Source organism: Nanorana parkeri, unplaced genomic scaffold (assembly GCF_000935625.1).
Source record: "Nanorana parkeri isolate BGI_ZX_2015 unplaced genomic scaffold, ASM93562v1 scaffold199, whole genome shotgun sequence".
In the NCBI taxonomy this organism is placed as follows: domain Eukaryota; kingdom Metazoa; phylum Chordata; class Amphibia; order Anura; family Dicroglossidae; genus Nanorana; species Nanorana parkeri.
The window spans coordinates 1,147,790-1,163,586 of record NW_017306467.1 but is presented as its reverse complement, the minus strand read 5'-3'; positions in this window follow the sequence as shown (position 1 = coordinate 1,163,586).

The following is a 15,797-nucleotide window of genomic DNA, read 5'->3' as shown; positions in this document are numbered from 1 at the left end:
AAACATTCTTGTGCTGTCACTTCATGTAGGTCCGCCCCAATAAGTATTATCCGTCAACGCTGCTCCCTCCCAGCTCCTGGATCCTGTTAGACTAGCTGGAAACTTGCTTGGAACAACAACACTTGATGTACTATGTACAGGACTTTAATCTTAACCAGAACATCACCGGAGGACAGGAATCTGGAGGAGTGGAGGGATTTCAGCTAAACTGATTTCACTGCTAACGAATCTTCACCACATCCGAACCTCGGTTTCACTCATTGAGCTGCTTAGAGAAATTTGCTTTTAAAAAATATAGTAAGATGTTCAAAATGAAATTCAGGGGACATGCTATTGCAAGGGTGGGCAACTCTGGCTCTCAGAATCCCATCATGCATCTGTCTCTAAGCCACACCCTCAAAATAACACTCCCATTTTTTTTAGCCACACCCACAAAATCACACCGCTATTTTTAGCTATTTTTAGCATGCCCTTAAACAATTGGTCAATTTGGGACAAGAAGCACTATGGGGGGAATTTATCATAGCAATTGCGAGTGTTTGAACTCGCATATGGTCACATGGGATATATTTGCGCCAGATTTATGTTGCTAGTGTAATGTTGTTCATAAATGAGGTTTAATAGACTCCAGGAAAGAAGACTCGTAACTCCAGGCAAAAAGCTTAAAGGAGAACTATGAGGTGAGAGATTTTCACAACCTCACAGTTCGAGCCGACGTATGACAATGAAACTGTCACAGGTCAGCTTTATAGATTGGGAAGTGAGCGAACGCATACCATCACTCGCTCACTTTCCGATCATCTCCCTACAGAGAGCAGTGACTGTCAGTCACAGCTCCCCGCTCCGATCCTCCATCGCTGACTGGCGCTAATTAGGCATTGACGGTCCGTGTGAGCAATAGCTCGCTATATACTGGGCTTTGGGTCACAAGAGAGCTTAGAATATGCCCTCCCGTGACCCTTAAGAGAACTTAAGTTACCCCATAGTTCTGCAAGCACTATTTTGAGCACATGCGGACGATCGCATTGCGGCCGGAGGGCCGTGGCTACGATGCTATTCGCCATAATGGCCCGCCACGCTCCCCTTGCCCGGCAAAAAAGTGGGCCGGCCGTGATGCAGTGCTTATTGGGCAGAATCGGGCCGGAATGCACTGCATCTAGTGTGAACGTACCCTCAGACAGCCGCAGGACAAGTGCAGATGTAAACAGTTGCAAACTTTTGGTCAAAACAGGCGCACATGTTAAAAGGAGCGGCTAAACAGATATGCACATTAAAAAAAATTATCTAAGAGGCTGAAACTGTCACAATTGCGTTGATAAATCCCCCCCAATGTGCAGTAAAACTGTCAACTTGCACAGTGAATGGGGAAGTCTTCTCCTCGGCTGTGTCATGTGACACACATCATAATTGTGGAGGAGCTTAGGGGAACTTTCCTCTGCTCTGTACACAGCCATTGTTTCTGAGGTCTGAGCGGCTGCAGTATGAATGGCACTGCAGAGCTACAGCCTGAAAAAAGGGAGGCCACAAGGCCAGTACACCCGGTGGTCTGGGTGCCTGGCACTGTGACGTACCCGCACTGCTATTTCTATAGCTGGAGTTCAGCTTTAAGTAACACTAAGGCTACATTTACATAGTGTGAAGGTGCGTTTTCTGACTCCTGAGGCATGGGCCTACTAATTCCTGTGGCAGGAATCCAAAATATGCCATTTAGAAGCGGCTGTTGTCGCCTGTTCAAGTTAATGATCAGATGGCAGTAGCTGCATCTGTAAGCGTTACTCCGCATGTAATTGTATGTGATATGATTATATGCAGTTTGGAATAGATCACTGCTCCTGGACGTATCTATCCTGCATCCAGCAAAATCATTCATTCCAAACCGCATGTGATCATATCCAGACATCTCAACTCTTCCGGATGTTCCGGGAGTCTCCCGCTATTAAATAGCGGCTCCCGGACACCCGGGAGAGAAACATTTTCTCCCGGGAAAGGTTTACTCCGCTCCATTTAGCAGAGTAAACCTTTCCGTGCTGTCTGGTTTGGGTTTTTTTTGTCTGACATAGGGGCCGCCGTCAGTCAGAAAAAAAAAATGGCACAGGAACCAATAGCTAGATTGCTATTGGCTATTTCAATTTGTAATAGCAAATAGCAGACTAGCTATTGCACCCGCCCACTGCTGCTGTCAATCAGCAGAGGTGGACCTGAAGTTCTCCATCCGGTCCACCTCTGCTGACTGACATCAGCAGAGGGCGGGTGCAATAGCCAGCTTGCTATTGGCTATTGCAAATTGAAATAGCCAATAGCAACCTAGTTATTCATTCCTATGCCATTTTTTTTTTTTATGCTGACGGCAGCAGCTGTCAGAACACACAAAAAAACAGCCGATAGCAAAGGAAGCATTAGCTTCTTTGCTATCTTCCATCATTTCAGGGGGGTGCTCTCTCATATCACATTAGATTAAATGCTGATTGGCAGTGACCACTTCTAAACAGCGTACAGTATTTGGTATTCCTGCCGCAGGATTTCGTAGGTTTATGCTAGAGGGATCCCAAAAAGCACATTCACACTAGACTAGAGTGTGAATGAACCCTAAGGGTCTGTGCACACCTACTGCCCTGAGCTGCAATGATCTGAGTTAATCAAGGCGAGTTCAATGCAAGGACACAGCAAATACTATTGCTGTTTATGTGCCCAGTTTACACTAAAGCATTGTGTTGGTGTGTACTGAAGAAAAATGTACTGTAGACATGCTGCGTTTTTTGCAGCACAGCACACAGAAATGTGTTGTAATGCACATCAATGCATTACAACGCGCTCATGTGCTATAGAATTACATAAAAGTTTAAAAACAAATTTAAAAAAACAAGCACTACAATGAGATTTAATAGCACATTACATTGTATGGTTTTGCACATTTACACCTCACACCAGAATGAAAGCCCATCTTCACTTTAAACCCCATTTACCCTCCCCCAGTCATGTGACATTGACAAGCATATTACTTCCTTTCTCTTGCCTTAGCGGTGGAGAGTCCTCACTGCTGCATAGAGTGGCAATCATGTGAGCATTGCTCTTTGCATCACTGCACTGTGAGCACAAGCTGCATGATGGAGGGATTACAAAACAAACTCTATTGGTTCCAAGTCCAGCCATCTGTGGGAGCCCATGTATATGAGAAGGTGGCTGGAGGATCTGACTGGTGAACAATCAATAACTTCTTATTACAATTATGTCACAAATTGGTCGAATAGTGAACGTGATCAACCTGGAAAAGCCAACCTAGACCAGTGTTTCTAAATGTTTTTTTCAGTCAAGGCACCCTTTAAAAGTATGCAAAATTTCGAGGCAGCCCAGTTTAACAACATAAATGTAAAAATCTTATCCTGGACAGGGGTCTGGTATGAATTTTATGGAGGGGCACCATGCGTAAAAAAGTGGGGTTCCTCCTTCACATCAGAGTCCTCCAATTTAACATCAGAATCCACTTCACATCAGAGCACCCCTGCATAAGAAGTCCCCCTTTACTTCAGGAGCCCCCTACACATCAAGTGCCCCCCTTCTCATCAGGAGCCCCCCTTCACATGAGAGCTGTCAGTCCCCCCAGCAGAACGGTTGTGGCATGGTGACAAGACGGGAAGACTGGAAAAAGGTGGACTTCCATCCTCTTCTAAATGCTGGGGGCGATGCAGGATGTTGCTCACCCTGGATTAGTATCATGCATTTCCATTCTGCTGGTGGTTGGCCAGTCTGCACCATAGAAACTCTTGACACTCTGTATGTAAATTTCAAGGCACTCCTGAGGAAGCTGGAGGGCACCCTGATTGTGAAAGGCTGACCTGGATGATTGAGTTGACTGGCCTGTCATCCATGGAATGTCTGCAGAGCACCCATGCCCATGCAAACCATATTTCCAAACTAGCTGTACTCCAATGGATTGGGAGACTATCGCCTAATACTGTATCTGTGGGCACCTTTGGTGGTGTGGAGATCAAGAGTCTTGGCCTACCTTTCTCCCAGGTGTGCGCTGGTACCAATTCTTTTGAAATGCTTACTGGATTATTGGTATTTTCCTTAAGGTTAGCTGTTATAGGTTGGCAGCTCTTGGTATGAAGTTCAGAGAATACTTTGCTCAGCCTGTTATCCCTGTTCAAGAGCAAGAGTGTCCCATTCAGATCTCATTCAGACCATTCAGAATTCATTGATAGGTGAATTTGACCTGCAGTTGAACTGCTTCTGAACTGCATTTGACCTGCTTCAAGTGGGTTTTGTATGGGAATGCAAAACTCACTTAAAGGGAACAAAAGCCAATCAGCACAGGCCCTTAAACTATTGTGAAGAAAAAAATGAGAGGGCCACATGAGTCCCACAAAATACCAGTTTGCCATGCTGGACTTAGATGTTTTATGGTAGGTAACTGAATGGTTTGAGGTCACAGCTGAAGTCTGATCCGTTGTCATAGATAGGCTCTGTTTCTGGTTGTTACTTGTTTCTGGTTGTCTATGATACTGATTGTGGCTCTGCAGACTTGTTTCTGGTTGTCTATGATACTGATTTTGGCTCTGCGGACTTGTTTCTGGTTGTCTCACTATGATACTAATTGTGGCTCTGCAGACTTGTTTCTGGTTGTCTATGATACTGATTGTGGCTCTGCGGATCTCTTTTTGGTTGCCTATGATACTGATTGTGGCTCTGCGGACTTGTTACTGGATGTCTCACTATGATACTGATTGTGGCTTTGTGGAGATGTATCTGGGTGACTCACTATAATACTGACTGTGACCTTGCAGACATTTCTCGATGTCTCACTATGATACAGATTGTGGCTCTGTGGACCTGTTTCTGGTCCTCAATAATACTAATTGTGACTCGATTCTGGTCATCTCATTATAATACTCGCTGTGGCTCTGAGGACCTGTTTCTGATTGTCTCACTATGATACTAATTGTGGCACTGCAGACTTGTTTCTGGTTGTCTCATTATGATACTAATTGTGGCTCTGCGGACTTGTTTCTGTTTGTCTATGATACTGATTGTGTCTCTGCAGACTTGCTTCTGGTTGTCTATGATACTGACTGTGGCTCTGTGGACTTGTTTCTGGTTGCCTATGATACTGATTGTGGCTCTGTGGACTTGTTTCTGGTTGTCTCACTATGATACTAATTATGGCTCTGCAGACTTGTTTCGGGTTGTCTGTGATACTGATTGTGGCTCTGCGGATCTCTTTTTGGTTGTCTATAATACTAATTGTGGCTATGCAGACTTGTTTCTGGTTGTCTATGATACTGATTGTGGCTCTGCAGATTTTATTCTGGTTGTCTATGATACTGATTGTGTCTCTGCAGACTTGTTTCTGGTTGTCTATGATACTGATTGTGTCTCTGCAGACCTGTTTCTGGTTGTCTATGATACAGATTGTGGCCCTGTGGACTTGTTGTTGGTTGTCTCACTATGATACTAATTGTGGCTCTGCAGACTTGTTTCTGGTAGTCTATGATACTGATTGTGGTTCTGTGGACTTGTTTCTGGTTGTCTATGATACTAATTGTGGCTCTGTGGACTTGTTTCTGGTTGTCTATGATACTGATTGTGGCTCTGTGGACTTGTTTCTGGTTGTCTCGCTATGATACTGTATGTGGCTCTGTGGACTTGATTCTGGTTGTCTATGATACTGATTGTGGCTCTGCGGACCTCTTTTTGGTTGCCTATGATACTGATTGTGGCTCTGTGGACTTGTTTCTGGTTGTCTCGCTATGATACTGATTATGGCTCTGTGGACTTGTTTCTGGTTGTCTCACTATTATACTGATTATGGCTGCCCTGCAGCTTGGAATGAAGGTACTCAAGTTAGCGCCCTGCATAAGGATTAAAGAATTAAAGAGAAGGAATGAGCCTATATGATGTTATTGGTAAGCTAGACTAAAAAAGTTTAATCTCAACTATCAAATTCAACAAACATTTGTAACCTTTTGTGTATGACGAGCATAAAAGAAACGCCAAAGAGTTTTGGCAGTCACACCAATGCAGCCGGAATTGGCAGACATTTTCTACAGCAGTTTTATGTATTTGAAGAAAGCTTCTCTTGCTGCCATGATCTCAGTCTGATTGTAGCAGGGATGGATGTACTTGTCTGTTCTCTATAAATCACATAGAGCACTTAGTGACAGAGTAAACAGCAGGGTGGATAGATCTCTGTTGTTAGCTAGGTAACAATTTGTGTGAAGTAGTGAAAGGAACATTCCTGGGAGAGGCAACATTTGATTCTATTTAACACAGTGAAGAAGTATAAAAGCAGTGTAGAGTAATGCTATGTGTATTCTGGGTGGGGTGGCTGCTGGGAGATCTTTCTTGGTATCCATCCCGTCACAGCTGCAATGACTGTCCATGTTAAAGCCTAAGCTCAATTCTCCAACACAGCAGTTCTCAGCTGGGAGCCCTTGGAAATTTCAAGAGGTTCACAGGTGAAAAACATGTAAGAGAGGGGCCAATGCACATGCAAAAGGGGCCAGAGAAAAGCAAAATGTGTTATAATGCAAATAATGTCTTGTTGATCCATTTACGGTGAATGTTGTGGTGGTTGCTGCTGCTGCTGCTGCTATTCCTACATTGTCAAATGTACTCTTATCAAACTACAAAACTATAGCTGTAGACAAATTTGTTGCTATGAAGACCCCACAATTTCCTCTGAAATAACTGGAAATTGACAAAAGTAACTGGCATTCATCATTTTTTTATTCTATATTTAATAAAAATCAGACTTTGGATTTTTGATTCATCAGGATATTTAAAATAATAAAACATATGAAAATGGCAGGGATAAAAATGAGACCGTTAACCTAAAATGTTTATTTTACACCTTTTAGAGGCAATCACTGCAAACAAGCCATTTCTGTAGCTCTCAACGCACTCCTGCCCCTGCCAACAGGTTGTTGGCCCACTCTTCTTGAGTAAACGTCTCTAGCTGTCTCAGGTTTGAAGGGTGCCTTCTTCTGACTGCATGTTTCAGCTCTTACCATAGATGTTCGATAGGATTCAGTTCAGGGCTCATAAAAGGCCATCTGAAACAATAGGGCACTGTTAGCTGTTTTAGGTCATTTTTCTGTTGGAGGACCCATGACCTGCGACTAAAACAAAACTTTCTGGCCAATACTTTTCACTTTAGAATTCTTTGATAGTTTTGAAAATTTCATTGTGTGCTGCATAGATTTAGGCCCCATTCACACCTAGGCGTATTGTTATATGCGCGTCTGTCGCGCGACCGTCACGCGGTTTTTTTACCGCGATTCGCGGTAAAAAAGTCGTGCGACCGTCGCGCGATTCCAAAGGCTACTTGGCTGTATCCCAATGGAAAACGCCCTACAAAACGGCCCAAAGTAGTCCCGGGACCTTTTCAGGCGTGGGCCGTTTTGTAGGGCGTTAGGGACGGGCGGAAATACGCCTAGGTGGGAACGAGGGCATTAACTACAATGCTATTTATTTTTTTGACCGTTTTGTAGCGCGTTCGTCGAGCGTAGGACGCCATACAAAACGGTCAGGTGTGAACGCAGCCTTAAGGTGTCTTGTGCCACACGCAGCAAAGCTGTCCCAAAGCATAACCAAGCCTTCTCTATATTTCACAGTAGGTAAGGTATTCTTTTCTTTTAAAGCTTCAATTTCTGTCTGAGAACATAAAGCTCATGACACTTGACATGACAAAAAGCTCTGGTTTTGTCTGTCCAAAGGACATTCTCCCAGCAGTATTGTGGCTTGCATTTTAACAAATTTCAGTCTGTCTTTTTTATGTTTTTCTTTCAACAGTGGAGTTTAGCACGTGTCTCTTTGAAAGTTTTCCTTGGTCAATTTTCCTCTTGCAGGTATCTTCAGTGATGTTGACTACACTCCCATGGATCTTAAACTTCTTAATAATATTTGCAACTTTAGTCCTAGGAGCATCAAGCTGCTTGGAGATGGTATTATGACTCTTTACCTCTAAAAAGCTGGTCTATAATATTCTTTCTGATCTTGTCAGACAACTCTCTCCTTTGCCTTCTCTGGTCCATGTTCAATGTGATGTACACGATGATACCGAAACGTATTTTTCTAAATTGAAATAGGCTGACTGACTCATTACAAGACATGGGGGCTACTAATTACAGAAAGAAGTTTGAAATATCACTGTGATCTAATTATTTATAATATTGTAGTTCCCATCACCTCCTGTGAGGTGGCTACTAGACATTTAGTGATTGCCAGGGCTGTAGTAATTTCCAGCCTGGCTGGATTATAGGGGCATTCATCTGGTTAATTCCAGGTGTCTAGCATTGACTGTACCCCCTGGGTGGAGTGTGACTCTGCTATATTGTGGGACAGACAATGAGAGGCACTGTGAGTGTATTTACAGTACAGCACCCAATCACTGGGTTTCTCTTGGAACTGTGGTTCTCTTAATCAGTGCTGCATGCTGGTATAGAGTACACATACTGGAGGGCTCTGCCATGTGCTCAGACTAGTCGGGACCAGCCATGGGTTAGGGCTGGATGCTGTCCAGCCACCCCCGAGGATAGGCCTGAGGCCAAGGGGTGGGAAGAGGCTGGAGTGAGGGAAGAGTTCCCTGGGGCCTCCAGTATGGAGGAAGCCTGTGTTGCTTCCAGAGGAAGAGAACCAGGAAGATGGATGGCTGCTGAATGTACTCAGAATCTGGAGGACCTCAGGAACATGGTTGGTGTCTCTCCTGCTGAGGATCTGTACTTATCTCCTGCTCATCTGATACTCCACTTACTATTTGCTGTTCTACAAGTGGATCTACATTGAGATGCTTAAAAGGTCTGATGAGTCTGAAGTCTATGTCCGTTACACCCTGCGTGTCTAGGATCCCTATACCCTCTCTCCTCAGTGTGAAGATGTTTAATAAAAGTTATTCAGCATTGCATTACTGGAGTGGACAGCAGCTTTGTGGGCACTAGGAGAGGGTGGTTGAATGCTAGTGGGGCAGCTGAAGATCAAACCCCTAGACAGAAATACCTGGGTTACTTTGGCGGCTCCTTCGGGAGTGAGCGATACAATATTTTTCACATCTGTCCAGGCCATTCACACTAATGTCTTGTTGTGTTACACTATGACATACCTGGAGACATGCAAGTATACATGAGGCAATTGCTTTTAGCTTTATTACTTTTCAAGCGGAATTAAGAATTGTTTCAGTTAGCTGTAAGGGTACCAACAAATTTGTCCACGTCTGTATATAGTAGCCCAAGCAGACAATATTTTGGGTACACAGTGCAATTTCCCAAAATGTTTGCACGTTTGAAAATCAGGTTTGAGTCAGGTAAGATATTTATTAACAGAAATACGCAACTGCCTGGCCATAGCAAAGATAGGTGATCTTCAAATATCAATTACTGTACTAGAACCTGAAAAACATGTATGACGTTAATCAAACAATAAATGAAGTCAAGAGTAAAATGTCGTGTGCAACTGTGTATCGTAAACTGCATTGCTAAAATCATTGTCAATAAAAACATACAGGGTTATTCACAAAAGGGTGAAGAGTTTGGAGAAGACAGGAGAAGTGGTACAATCTAGGACAACATAGCTGATTTGGAAACATTCTCCCATTCAGCTCACTTTCCAGTTCATCTATGTTGTCCTAGATTGGTCACTTCTCATGCCTTCTCCAGACTCTTCACCCTTTTGGGAATAACCCTGATAACCTATTTACAACACCTTTGTAATTGTCAATCTTTTTTCCCCATTAATGGGATCTGGACAGTGTCATCACAGAAGAACAAGGTCAAAGGGAAGCAGGGGAGAAAAAGTTTGAGAAACACTGCTCAAAGATACTGTATAATTCATGTGTAATTTTCCATAATAACTATTTTTCAGCCATGTGATGGGTGTGTTGATATACACTGATTGGCCAGTTTATTATGACCACCTGACGCTTGTAGGCAAATTAGCTATAATTTTGTGCTGAAGTTGCTAGAGGGCCAGACCATTATAAATAGGGAAGCAGGTTGTTTACCACGACAGTAGAAGTGATTTTTTTCTGAAGATATGGGTAAACAACGCAATTTAGGCCCCGTTCACATTGAGCAATTTATTACCGCGCGATATCGCTATTCAATGCTTTTCAATGGGGCAAAGGGTCCTGCTGTCGCGGTAAAAGTCAACTTGGCTGCCTCTTCCTGCCCAAATTCCCAAAGGCCCATCACTAAATTTTACTGCACAATAGGAATGGGCCGGAAACGGGCAAGATCTCAATATTATCAGGAACTATTGAACTATACATGTTATACATTGTCATTAGGACGTTGGTGGATGGGGTTACAAGTCCTAGGTGTCAAAATCATGCCTCCCATAATGAAGGCACAGTGAAGATGTCTGCACAAGAGAAGTTAAATCAACGACTTTAAAGGAGAACTATGAGGTGAGTAATTTTCACTCAACCGCATAGTTCGAGCCGAACGTGTGACAATGACACTGTCACATATCGGCTCAGTAGATCGGGAAGTGAGCGAACACATACCGTCGCTCGCTCACTTCTCGATCCTGTCCCTGCAGAGAGCCGTGACTATCACTCACGGCTCCCTGCAGGGACTCCTCCAGCGCTGACTGGTGGAACGGGCGGGGGAGGGGGCGTGTACAGCTGGCTCTGCCTCTAGATAGGCAGAGCCAGCTGTCAATCACGCAGCTGGGTGGATCTCGACAGTAATGTCAGGATCTGTCCCAGTTGCGGCAGTCTCAGTATACCGCGAGCTGTAGCTCGTGATATATGGAGCTTTGGGTCGCGGGAGGACGCTAGTTTGTGTCCTCCAGTTACCCTTAGGAGAACTATGGGGAAATGCACTGACCCCATAGTTCTCCTTTAAGCTCCATGCTTTCGTTGGCACTTAGATACAGGGTAGAAGGCACACTTGTAATTCTCTTATATCGTGCTCTTTTCAATATAAACGTTTATCGTATTTTATGTGTTACATTGTACTTTAACTTTGACACTGTGCAAATTTGTCTCCTGGCCCTTCTTCAGCCCTGGTTCAAACCTAGGCGGCACCACAGCATGCGGTTATTTGCGCGTTGTGCACATTTGTATGCGCATTTTAACGTGTGTACATGAAGACGCGCGTTTTGATTGTCAGCTCACGCTCATGAAAACATGCTTCTATTACGTGTTTTTGGCCATTTCCAATGAAGTCTATGGGGAGGAAGAGCGCTTTTAACTGCCCAAAGAAGCTCCTGTATCTTTTCAAGCGTCTAGCGTTTTTCTGCTCAGGTGTGAACCAGGGCCATTGAAAATCATGAGCAGTTGAAAGTGCTTTTCGAATTGCTCAAAAACACCTAGGTGTGAACCAGGACTCGGTGACAGCACACTCTGGAGACTCGTCATTGTGCAGTCACACACGCCTACAACAGCAATTGCATTCTGTACAATGTCAATGTCTGCATGTGAGTTTCAACAAGCACAAACTAAAAATGAAAACAAAACAAAAACTTAGTGGCTTGTGGTGTCATTGCCCCCTCTAGTGGTCAGAAATGACACTTCGGCATTGTAGGAATGAGCCTTTTTCTAGGCATAAAGCTTAAAGTGACATTAAACCCTCGTATTTTTTAACATAAACCAATACTGTAATGTGCGCCTTACTGTAATCCATTGTAGTTTCTCTTCTCTTTGCTGCTCTTCCTTTTAAATCCGTATCTCTTCTCATGCTGGGGGAGAACTCCCCTTTGCAGCTCAGTGCCTCTTCCTGTAGTGCTGGCTCAGGTTGTGAACCTTCACACAGACACCATGTATCCATTCCTGAGACAAGGCAGTCTGCTGCAAAACAGAAGTTCTGCCCAGCATGAGAACAGATACAGATTTAAAAGGAAGAGCAGCAAAGAGAAGGGAAACAACCATGGATTACAGTAAGGCACACATTACAGTATTGTTTTATGTTAAAAAATCTGAGGGTTTAATGTCACTTTAAACTACACAGGCAATTAATGTGACACCCTGTTGCTTCTATATGGTAGTATAGACCTCCCTAAAGCTTTACTCCAAGCTAAATATGCACAGTGGCTTGCAAAAGTATTTACCCCGATTGGCATTTTTCCTATTTTGTTGCATTACGACCTGGAATTAAAATTTATTTTTATTTGGATTACATATAATGGATATCCACAAAATAGTCCAAAATGGTGAAGTGAAATCAAGATAATAACTTGTTTTAAGAAATTATCAAAAGGAAAAGTAATGCATGCATATGTATTCGCCCCCTTTGCTATGAAGCCCCTATATAAGATCTGGTGCAACCAATTACCTTCAGAAGTCACATAATTAGTTAAATAAAGACCACCTGTGTGCAATCTAAGTGTCACATGATCTGAGTATATATACACCTGATCTGAAAGGCCCCATAGTCTGCAACACCACTGAGCAAGGGACACCACCAATCAAGCGGCACCATGAAGACCAGGGAGCTCTCCAAACAGGTCAGGGACAAGAAGTACAGATCAGGGTTGGGTTATAAAAAAAAAAATCCAAAATGTTCAACCGTACGGAGCACCATTAAATCCATTATTAAACTAAGGAAAGAATATGGCACCACAACAAACCTGCCAAGAGAGGGCACCCACCAAAACTCACAGACCAGGAAAGGAGGGCATTAATCAGAGAGGCAATAAAGAGACCAAAGATAACCCAGGGGGAGCTGCAAAGCCCCACAGTGGAGATTGCCATGCACTCCATAGAGCTTGCCTTCATGGAAGAGAAGACAGAGAAAAGACATTGCTTACAGAAAAAAATAAACAAACATGTTTGCTGTTCACCAAAAGCCATGTGGGAGACTCTCCAAACATATGGAAACAGGTGCTCTGGTCAGATGAGACTAAAATGTAGCTTTTTGGCCATTAAGGAAATTGCTGTCTCATCACCCCAAGAACACCATCCAGTGGAGTGAAGCATGGTGGTGGCATAATTGAACAAAAATCAACTGCGCTAGGAAAAGTGTGCCTCTAATTAGACTAGCTGCAACAATGTGTGCTTGTATCACCTGTGTAATAATAAATGTAATTATGTTGCGCTAAGTCAGGGCTAAAACACTCTTAAGGTGCCCATACACCTTGCGATTATCGGACGAAACTTTTTTTTTTTAATGAAACCTGGTTCAGTCAGCCAGAGATTTGAGACTGGGACAGAGCTTCACCTTTCAGTAGGACAATGGCCCTAAGCATACTGCTAATGTAACACTCGAGTGGTTTAAAGGGAAAACATTTAAATGTCTTGGAATGGCCTTGTCCCAGACCTCGATCCAATTGAGAATCTGTGGCATGACATTAAGATTGCTGTACACCAGCGAAACCCATCCAACTTTAAGGAGTTGGAGCAGTTTTGCCATGAAGAATGGGCAAAAATGCTTATTGCATGGCTATTAGACATGTGCGATTCGTTTCGTTCCGAATTGAAATTCGGACGAAATTTCAGAGATTCGGATGTATCCGAATTACAGATATAACGAATGCAAACTAATCCGAATTTCCGATTCCGAAACTGGTTAGCGGTAGTCTGGACAAAATTTCGTTGCAGCAAAGTGACATTTGAGAAAAAAAAACCCTTTTTTTTCTCTTAAATGTCACTTTGCTGCAACGACCGAACGATAAAGAAAACAAAACGAAATTTCGTAGACTACCACTAACGAATTTCGTCTGAATCCGAATTCCGAAACAAATTGACTTTCGGACCCGAATTCTGAAATAACACAAAATCCAAATCAAACCGAAACAAATTTTCTGCTGGTGCACATGTCTAATGGCTATAATGCTGCCTTAACGCTGGCTTTAATTGTTTTGACCTTCATTAGCCCACAAAGTATGCAAAACAGGAAGCTTGAAGAAAAGGCAAAATTGTTTATCTGCTTTGTACCCGGTCACTGATTCAAAGTTTTGAAGGTATGTGTTAACATGACAAGCAGCATTTTCAGGAGAGCAATAGCAGTCTCCATGTTTATGAGGTTTTATTTTAGCACAACATCCACTGCGAAGGCGCAATAAATCCTTGGTCCTGGCGACAAATCTGTCTAGTTTGTTGCTCAACCTGGATGCCAGGAGGTCCGCATTCAGAGTCCCCTACCTGAGACAGATGGGTCTGAACAGCTCCAGGTGGAGATACCTCACCCTGGGATCCAGACATTGATGATTGAGGAAGTGCACCCAACAGTTCGCACTCTTCGAACGTGGAAAGGTCACAGAGGTCAGGCCAAAGCTAGAATCTGGTCCACTTTTTGTTTCAGCTGCACAACTTCTGGTGCCTCCCTGATGGTCGATGCAGGCCACAGTCATGGGCTTAGTAAGTTTATAGGTCCGTGTCTTGTTGCGGAATTCCCAGTCTAGACCCCAATAGAAGTAATGGTTACAGCACAGCAGGATCTATGGCAGGGGCGCCCACTATTTTTCGTCTGGAGATCTACTTTCAAATGACGAGCTCATTGAGATCTACCAATGAAAAAACACCTGCATTCAGGGGCGGGAGGGGGCATGGCGGTGCATTGAAGTCAATGGCACCGCAGCCAGGCCCCTCGCCCACAGTGCTTGATCAGACGATCGCTCCAGTGTTTGTCCTACACAGAGGATTGGTACATACTACTGACATGTACCGATCCTCTGCCGCTCGGCCACGCACAAATGGGCTCAGCTTCTCCTCTGCATCCCCCCAGCTCTCCCGGGCAGAGGCAGCCGTGGTGACAGAACGGACGAGCAGTGAGGGGAGAGAGAGGCGCCGGCTGTCAGATCCTGGCCGAGCGTCTCTCTCTCTCTCTCCTCACCGCTCTGCATTAGTTCTGTGACAGCGGCTCCGTCCCCCGACGCCGGTTCCTTCACTTCTCGGAGCAGCGGGGATCCAGAGAAGCGGCGGGAGGAGAGGACATGGCGATCTACCAGTGATCGCTACGCGATCGACTGGTAGATGGCGATCGACCTTGTGGGCACCCCTGATCTATGGTATGGGGCATGCGAAACTGTGTTACAACACAGTGGGTCCCATACTAGATGGTAGGAAATGTTATCTTTTTGGAATCCCATATAACATTAAAGTGATATTTACCCCTTAAAGTGACATTAAACCCTCAGATTTTTTAGCATAAACCAATACTGTAATGTGTGCCTTACTGTAATCCATGGTTGTTTCCCTTCTCTTTGATGCTCTTCCTTTTAAAACTGTATCTGTTCTCATGCTGGGGGAGAACTTCCCTTTTCAGCTCAGGGCCTCTTCCTGTAGTGCTGGCTCGGGTTACAAGCCTATACAAACCGATACACAGACACCATGTATCCATTCCTGAGACAAGGCAGTCTGCTGCAAAACAGAAGTTCTGCCCAGCATGAGAAGAGATACGGATTTAAAAGGAAGAGCAGCAGAAAGAAGGGAAACAACCATGGATTACAGTAAGGCACACATTACAGTATTGGTTTATGTTAAAAAATCTGAGGGTTTAATGTCACTTTAAGGAAGGAGGATATTGCCCAAGTTCTGAATGTAAACAAAACATAGAATTTGAGCTATATGTCAGTTCACCCTAATTTACCTCTTTCACATTAAGTGCACCCACACTATATATTGGGTTTTTTAGAGGACAAATAGGCCTTTCGTTTGAGTGATAGATAGATAGATAGATAGATAGATATATATATATATATCTATCTATCAAATAAAATCTAACCAAATGAGAAAAATTAAGAAATGTCATTTTTTCCAGAGATGCGCGCACACGCACTTTGAGAAAATCATAATACTAATACGTTTTATTGCAATAAAACACCCATAATTGTATTCTACAATGTCAGCGCTGAACGGGGTT